The following is a 10,752-nucleotide window of genomic DNA, read 5'->3' on the forward strand; positions in this document are numbered from 1 at the left end:
ATTAAGGGTAGAATAGCAAGGGTATATTATTTTTATTTTTATTAATGGGTGTACAATCAGCGGTGTTGCAACACACTCGTTCGATAAAACTCATCTTTTTAACAACTTTTTTTTAAATTCCTGCAACCCGATAATGAAATCGGTGGCGCTCTGGACTTTGTCTACCCTGTCACAATTGTTTGAAATTTAAACATAAACAACTTATATATATATATATATATATATATATATATATATATATATATATATATATATATATATATATATATATATATATACATATATATATATATATATATATATATATATATATATATATATATATATATATATATATATATATATATATATATATATATATATATATATATATATATATATATATATATATATATATATATATATATATATATATATTTACACACACATATATATATACATATATATATATATATATATATATATATATATATATATATATATATACACATATATATTAGGGTGCGTATATATATATATATATATATATATATATATATATATATATATATATATATATATATATATATATATATATGTATATATACATATATATATTAGGGTGCGTCATAAAACAACATTTTTTGAAAATGTCTGATGATACCCCCTAAATGTGTTCTATGTAATAAATTAATACTAAGTTTAAAAAAATTTTAAATAAAAAAGAAGTGAAGTGTTACAAAAATTTCAAAAATAATAAAAAAAATTTATAAAAGTGCAAATTTAAATAGTTTATTTAAAATTTTAAAAGTTATTTAAAAAAAGCTATAACAATTTGTACTTTTTTATTTTTTGTTTAAAAACAATGTTTTTTTAAGCCATAAAATTTAAACTAGTAATCTTTATATAAAATGATTATTATTTTTGAAATTATTATAAAATTGCACTTCTTTTGAGACCCAACATGATATGCTTTTAAAGAACTTTTTTTTCAAAATAGTAGGGACCCGTCTGATGTTTAAGGGTTTCGAGCGACCCCTAATAATATATATATACACATATATATGTATATATAAAATATTCAATGATATTCAATGAATAAATAAAAATTTTAAACCCGCCTTAAAAATTTAAGCTGCGACGCAGGGATTAATATACGTGCCTTTTTTTTCTTTTTACGGAACAGCGTAAACTTTTTGAAAGCTACAAATAAAATCAATAAAGCAATAATAATTCACTCCAGCAATTTCAGAGTAATTAAAAAAAATAAAATAAAAATAATGCTTTTATTTATTGAGCGCTAAAATAGTTAAAATAAATTTAAACCCATTTCATAACAAAGCTTATAAAAACTTCTTTTTTTTTTTTAATATTACATCGATTAATAAAAAGAATCTAAAAAGAAAGAAAAAATTCCATTCAAGACACTTAACGTAGTAGTGTCGTAGCAGCTGCCCTGTTGTATCGTACACAAAAAATTGTGTACGATACAACACAATTTTTTGTGTACGATACAACAGGGCACTAAACTTTACTAAACTTTTTAAACCAGATTCTTAAAAAATATAGAAAAAAAAAGGCTAATTAAAGTTAGAATCACTTTTTGAAATAAAAAGCATTAATGAATTTTTTACTATTTGATAACATAATTTCTAATCTACTGATCTAACATTAAAACAACTTAAAAAAACAAACAAACAAACAAAAAAAACGTTATGCACTAAGTAATAAAGCTTCAAACACAATTGTCCCGTATTGCCACGCTAAATTTCATTCCTTTACCTTGCCTAATGCTACAAGTAATGTAAGTTGAGACGGAAAAACGGTATTTCATCGTTTTTTATTTTCATAAAAAATAAGCATCAAATCAAGCTAGTATCCGAAAATATAATTGTTTATAAAATAGATCAACAACAAAACATATTAAATTTTTTCTTAAATACTTGTCAAAGGTTGTTGAAAAAAAAAAAGAAAAGGTTTTTGAAAGCTGAAACCAGAACCGCAAGCTAAGTACAAAGAATTAAAAGATGAATTACATTAGAAGATTTATATATTTTTTCTACTATATTTCTATTTGCTTTAAGCAACGTAAATATATTCAAAAATTTAAGTTACATAGTTATGCTTTTTAATCAGTCACATCTTTGTTAATATAAAAGGCGCTGGTATGGTAGGGCAATGATATTTGATAGGGGCGCTTGTTTTTTAAAGATAGCACATAAATATTTAGTTTTATACCAAAATATTGATAACAACATTTCTTTTTTACGAAAAAAAACCCTTTGGTTTAAATAGCCACATTATATCATATAGTATGTTTTTCTTCTGTATAATCTTTATTTGCGTACGTTTATAAATATTATTTTAAATTTGTTTTTGTAAGTTTAATGCTATATTTCATAAGTAGCATTGTTATTAATAATTTTTTTCTACTATATAATTTCTATTTGCTTATATTTATAATTATTATTATAAATTTATCTTCATTAGCTTAATACCATATTTAATAAATAACATTGTTATGAATACTTGTGGCTACTACAATATTTATACTAAACGTGTCTTACGTATATATTGATTCGCTATCGGTGGCCTCCTATCACCAGCAGATATGACCTTGTCACTCCAAGCTTTGCCTTGATGACACAATATTTATAAATGAAATATTTATCAATAGTAATGCAAAAACTTTAAAAAAAAAATTCAATAGAAAAGTTCATGAAAAAAATCTTAAATAGCTCAACTTAAGTAATGGTTGTGATACAATGATTAAATTTTTCTAAAATTTACCGGATATCCGTGGTTTACGATTTAGCTTAAGAAACTTTTTTTTTTCTGTTACCTATTATTTATAGATTTTATAACTGTTAAGTATAGTTCAGAGCTTATTATAAAAAAGACAGAGCAATAATAATACTTCCTTTGAATATATTTCGTTTAATTTTTTAAAATGAAAAGCTTATGAAAAAAACAGGAAAGAAATATGTTTAGAAATACCATTTTAAGTGATCTTATTGTTAATTTTCTTCAGTGTCTTCAAATAAATCTTATCACTAAGCATGTTATAGTCGTTTGTTTATTTAGAGAGAAATAGCTTTTTTCTAAAAAAATCGTTTTCAGTGAAAAGCATTTAAACGGTTAAAGGTAAACAAATTTCATTTTATTTAAGTTTGATTTTAAAAAATAATAAGAAAAGCAATCAGTTGAGTAATTATTAACTACATACATTATCTAACTTATTTGAACTAGAAGCTGAATACATACATACATACATACATACATACATACATACATACATACATACATACATACATACATACATACATACATACATACATACATACATACATACATACATACATACATACATACATACATACATACATACATACATACATACATACATACATACATACATACATACATACATACATACATACATACATACATACATACATACATACATACATACATACATACATACATACATACATACATACATACATACATACATACATACATAGGGGAGAGTGGGGAGAAATGGACACCCCCTGCTATTTTAGCTAGTGGACCATATTGTTTTGGACCAGAATAAAAAAACCTCAGTAACATGAGATGTTTTTAAAAAGCCAGTTCCTTTTCCTTAGTTCTTATGCACGTTTTTTATTTGCATACGAAAATTTTTCAGTCACAAAACAAGTATTTTCTTAACCAATTTGCATGTCTATATTTCATTGGATCTACATCAGAATTCAAGGTAAGTTTGTATTATTGTAAAATCAATATTTCTTTATCATAATTTATAACTTTTGCCTTACAAATTCAATAAATAAAAATTTTATAGTGTTTTAACCAAATCAGGTACCAGTTTGGAGAAATGGTCCACACGAGGTCCGTTTCTCCCCATTCATTTGATTCATGATTGGCAGTAGATTTTTATAAGGATGATATGCTTATAATTAGCATTTTGAATCTATATAGATGTATGTCTTATCTTTACTGTAATAAATCTGTTAATTATTAATGCTGGTTCTATTTTAAGTAGATCTAGCTCTAGATTTAATCTAGATTTTTAAATGTCAAAACATAATTAATGACAATTTTTTTCCCTCTTTTTCCAGGTAATAATGCCTCGAGTTTACATAAGAAAAATTGACAAAGGCAAAGTGCCAGAGTCAGTTATGATAGATGTTGTAACTGCTGTTGAGAAGGGCATGACAGTTCGATAAGCGGCAAAATAACTTAACGTTTCCCGATCAACACTGATTAACAACATTAAAAAGGCAAAAAGTAAACAAACTAGCCTGTGTCCCAACTATCATCGCAGCCTGATATTTACTGCAGAGCAAGAAAATTATATAGCAAAATACCTGGCCAGGTGGTCAAATATGTTTTATGACCTAACAACAAAAAATGTTCGTGCTCTTGCCCTTGAAATGGCTACAGTAAATAACATAAAATGCCCTGCATCATAGATCACCAATTCAATGGTCGGAAGAGAGTGGCTTTTTGGATTTATGAGACGCCATCCAGAACTTCCACTCCGACAGCGAGAAGCCACATCACTGGCACGGGCTACACCGTTCAACAAATTCAATGTCAAAATTATTTTCAAAGACGGTCCATTTTCTCCCCACAGGTGGTCCATTTCTCCCCATGTTGGGTGGTGTTTTTTATTTTTTATTTTTTCTTATGTATAATAGTTTTTATTTTTTTATAGACTATATTTTGAAATAAATGGTTACTCTATTGAGAAATATAACAAACATCCCTGAAATGTTGTTATTTATGTTTTTATGTAACTTTTAGTAAAAAAGTAAAAGTGGTAGACCATTTCCCTACATACATAAATACATACATACATACATACATACATACATACATACATACATACATACATACATACATACATACATACATACATACATACATACATACATACATACATTTATACTACATAAATACTCTATATTTTCTATTTAATTTCATAACCCAGTGGGCACTGGCCAAAAAAAACCGTCTTTTGAACGTTCAAAACCTTCAAAAGACGTTCGATACGTTCAAAAGATGTCTTTTTTATTTCCCGTGCCCACTGGGAATACGTATATATGTATATATATATATATATATATATATATATATATATATATATATATATATATATATATATATATATATATATGTATATATATATATATATATATATATATATATATATATATAAATATACGTATATATATAAATATATATATATATACGTATATATATACGTATATGTATATATATATATATATCTATATATATATCTATGTATATATATAAATATATATATATATACGTATATATATATATATATATATATATATATATATATATATATATATATATATAAATATATATATATATATATATATATATATATATATACATATATATATATATATCCCGTGCCTGCTGGGAATACGTATATATATATATATATATATATATATATATATATATATATATATATATATATATATATATATATATATATATATATATATGTATATATATATATATATAAATATACGTATATATATATATATATATATATATATATATATATATATATATATACATATATATATATATATATATATATATATATATATATATAGATATATATATATATACGTATATATATATATATATATATATATATATATATATATATATATATATATATATATATATATATATATATATATATATATATATATATATACATATATGTATATATATATATATATATATATATACATATATGTATATATATATCTATATATATACATATATATATATATATATATATATATATATATATATATATATATATATATATATATATATATATATATACGTATATATATGAGGAGTGGACTTGCAAAACCTGATAATTCACTTTTTTGTCATTTCGAGATAATTGGCAAAACTGTTTTCAGAAAATCTGTTTGTTATGCAGTTGTAATTGAAACGCTATTGTATGCATATTAATAAAACAATGTTTTCAACATATATTGGTAAATTCTAATCTGCAGAATCAGATTTAAAACGAATATAAATTTTTTTTTTATCTTGTTTTGGATGTCAAAAGGTTTTTACTCGGTTTTGCTCGGGATAAGATTGAATAGACTTCAGTTCCCGGTATGTTTTTCCAATCAGGACCATACACAATTGCAAGCAAATGATGAATGTCTTTGAGCTTCGGTGCACTGATTGGACGCATTCCTGATATTACAAATGGATTGAATGTGTGAGATTTTCCACGTTTAAGAAGTTGTATTGGTTTTCCTAAATCACTCTTGTAGTTCACTTCTGACTGAACGGTGACATAAACTTTTCCTTTGCTTGTGAAATGTTTTTGCAAAATGATGCGTTTAAGTTCTTGAAATCCGTTCAATGTTTTATATGTCGAAGTACAAGATTTTTTCCAGTCTTTCAGTAACCATTCCCGATTAACAGTGTTCACTGTATTGCAATGTTTCAAGAAAATGTCATGGAAACCGCTCGGTTCTAAAATATCAGTGTTGACTTTAAGATCCTTTTCTATGCGACCAAACAATCTGTCGCATGGTAGAAATGAGTGTCCCCTTACAGGAAATATTAGCTCAACTTTAGTCACATGTTGTGGCGAATTAAACAGCCATGATTGTACCATTCCTAACATGATATTGTTTTTATTTTGACCTCCACAGCCATCAATAACAAGTCGAATAGTGTCAACAGCTTCATTAAAAGTTAAGGAACTAGATAACTTAGTTGTTAAGTAGTGGAAAACGGCTCTTGCTATTTCATTTGATCCTCTTCCCGACTGAGACTCTAACCAAGTGTATGAGTGATTGGAATTGTTATTAAAATCACATAAACCGAAATTGTACAAACTTAATTGCCTGGAGTTGTAGGCTTCTTGCACTTGTTGCAAGTCATAAGCAAGTGTATAAACATTATTTTTGGTTTCTTTTAGAATACTATAAAAAACTTTTGCTCTTAGTTTGTGTACTCTTAGCTTAACAATAAGATTGACTTTCTCGTTTCCTTAAACATTTTTAAGGAGATTTTTGAGATTGTCACATGTTGTGCATGTATCTGAAGCTGGTGCTTTGAATGATATATTGAATTCTCCAACAAAGACTCGGTAAAACATTTTGTAAGATATGGACAGATCCCTCTGCTGCTGCTGCTGACCTAGTGATTTTTTGAAAATCTTGTACACATTATTAATACTTTTTAGTTGAGTTGGCAGATACAGTCTTACGCTTTTGTTTCTCCCATAATGGCTCTCTGTTGCTCGCAGACTTCTAATAAAGTTTCTTATCGCTTCTTTTTTTTTAACATTATTTATTCCTACTCTGTTTCCACCTCGATTCTCCTTAGCTGGCTCGCCTGATGTGTAGTGGCGGAATATTATTCCGGACAATCGACTTGTTTTCACCGGTTGTACAGCTTTTAAAAAAAGTTGTTTACAGACACGAATTTTGGACTGCTCCTTTGGAATGTAGAACTGTGCTGAGAAAGTTCTGTTCTTGGTCTTGACATTGTTAGTTTGTTTTGATTTTTCCGATCGTGTATGCAGAAGAATAATGTTATCTTGTGTAAATTTTTCACAAGACTTTAATAATTTCTGACAAAAACTCCAAACATGGTTGACGTCAATTTCTTCGCACTTGTACATACTAGCATTTTTCTTGTTTCTTCAATTATGATTGCATGTTGGTGCCCATTGAAATTCATTACCCACAGAATATCTGTGAAGAAATGCAAAAATTATGTTTATTACATTTGTTTTAATATTGTTATCTTTGCAATAAATTATTTTATCAATACCTAATAATTATGGTAGGTCTACTGTTGTTGGTGCAAAAATAAAAAGTTGCTTCTAAAGTGTAATAATTTGGTTTAGGTGTATCTTTTTTTAGCAGACCAATCAAAAAAACCCTAACTACAATATTTTTGGTAAGGTAAAAGTACAATATGAAAGGCCCTATCTACATTAAATTTTTTGGTTACATAATATCATTGCTATCTATATATTTGTATGACATCTGATCAAGAAAGAACAAATTACCAGTTGACTCAAACTGGTAATTCTTTGTTTTTTCTTGATCAGGTGTAGTACAAAATCATAGATAGCACTGATATTTTAGTAATAATAATAAAAATGTTTCTCATTAAAAACAGAAAGAACGACCTATGTACAATGGGCTTTTCATTATGCAGATAGGGCCTTTTATGCAGATATGACTTTTCATGCAAATAGGGTTTTGTTTGTTTTGATATCGTTTTTTGTAGATAGGGTGTTAGCAATTCGCCCCATTTAACAAACATTTATAGGTGTAGAGCCTCCAATTTTATGGAGCAGATGCATGATGTCATGACGAGAATTTCTGAATAAAAAAGGTTTTTTTTGAGAATAGAAAGTTAACGCCTTCTTATTTTGGAGGACAGAGTACTTTGGTAACTAACTAATTGTTAGGCGGCATTGGCTCCCAGCAGTATCAGACCGAATGGGAATTGGATGGGGATGGTGATAACATGATGCCATAAACCATGTTAAAACATTACGCATGTGCATGCAAAAATAAGGTAATATGTCGTGCGATTCTGCATAAACAATTTAACATACTAAAACATTATTAGCCTACCTTTGTTTCTTAACAATGCTCCGTCGAGACCCCCGTGCAACACGTTTTCGTGTACCTCTGTTGGCTTTCCCATCGAGAACAGTGCCTTCAAAATCCGCATTATTAATAATATTGATATTTGGTACAACGTCCGCCATCTTTGCAATTGCTTTTCATCTGCTAAAACTGCTTTCTGATTGGCTGTACTATTTATCTGGTTTTGCATGGAACATAAAAAATAAATTATCAGGTTTTGCATGGACTACTTAATTTTAACCACTGAATTTGTGATAGAAATATTGGATTCTGCATGTCCTGAATTATTTTCCTGATGCAAAATTACAAGAGCTATCCAGTGGTGTGCGCAAGTCAGATTTTTTGAAAAAGTGAATTATCAGGTTTTGCAAGTCCATTCCTCATATATATATATATATATATATATATATATATATATATATATATATATATATATATATATATATATATATATATATATATATATATATATATATATATATATATATATATATATATATATATATATATATATATATATATATATATATATATATATATATATATATATATATATATATATATATATATATAGTCAATTATGCACGCGTCGTCGCCGGGACACCCGTCAGACTGACGTTTTCCGGACAACGCATGCCCACTTGGAGTATAAAGTAGGGGAGACCGGGGCTAGTTGGCAGCAGGGGTAAGTTGACCAAAACTGCGTTTATCTTAAGTGCCTTTGATCAGAAAGTGACAAAAATTATACAGAAACTTCCTTATTGGCTATTTCATCATTCACTGTAGTACTGTTAGAATTCGCGCATGCGCATGGGAGATATTGAGATTTATGCGTTTTTTGGACAAAAACGTAACTTTTAGAACATCGCTTCCTTTTTACTTTACAAAGAAAATAGTTAGTCGTATGAAAAAAAATTATTGTAAAAGTTCCAGTCACAATTGGTTTACTATATCCAGTCAGACTTTTATTTTCAAAGCTGCCGTTTTTCAGGATCTATAGACTGTTTATTAAAAAAAAAGCATTCGGGGTAAGTTGACAAATTTTTCACGGGGTAAGTTGGCTCATAGCATTTACTATGGAAAAAATTTTTTTTTTATAAAATCATTATTTTTTTTTTAATTTTTAATGATATTTAAAAAATTTATTCTTACAAAAAAATTAAAAAAAAATTTTTTTTTGTTTTTTTTTTCACAGATAAAAAGTGTTGTTTGGCTTTTATACGGACTAATATTTGGTACCAGCTAAAAGTAATATTAAATTTTAGGATAAAATTGTTACAACAATTAATAGTAAATAAATTTCTATTCATTTTGCACTTAATAACGCATTAATAATCATTTTTATAGTTTGCGCCAACTTACCCCGTGGTGGGGTAAGTTGGCGACAATTTTTTTTTTTTTGAGGGCCCGGAAAAGCCCCAAAATTTTTTTGTTGTAAATGAACGCAAATTTTATAAGTTAACCTAATCTATACTCTTTAAGACTACACTTTAATATTTAAAAAAAAATGAACTGTTAGAGCTACAGAGCTCATAGAGTGAAAACCGAGCCAACTAGCCCCGGTCTCCCCTACTCTTTTATGTTTTAGTGATTAACAGAGAAACCACGTTGTACCTTTGATCACAGCAACTTGTTGGTCTTCTATAACTATTTAAAAAACGTGAACATTTGAAATATTTACTCTTCTTCCCGTAAAAGATCATACTTGAGATTTGGAAATGTTTGGGTGATTATATTTTTACCGTAAAATGGGATTAAAACAATAATTGCTAAAGAATTCCATCTCGTGTTCATTTGACCAGACTAGGACGTTGTACCTTAGACTGGCAAAAATAGTTTCTTTGGTTATTTGCAAACTTTAAGAAGCCAAATTTATGAATTTTATTATCGAACTTATCAGGCGGCTGTTCTTTATGGCTCTTGTATGCAATATTATGAGAATAAAATTATTCCATTAAATTTTAAAGGAATTCACTATTTATTTTTGGACCACTACTACATTTGCAATAATCAATTTTGTTAGTTAACTTAATTCGACAGCTGTATCAATATTATAATCAAGTTAATTTTATTA

The sequence above is a fragment of the Hydra vulgaris genome, chromosome 06 (assembly GCF_038396675.1).
Source record: "Hydra vulgaris chromosome 06, alternate assembly HydraT2T_AEP".
Classification (NCBI taxonomy): Eukaryota; Metazoa; Cnidaria; class Hydrozoa; order Anthoathecata; family Hydridae; genus Hydra; species Hydra vulgaris.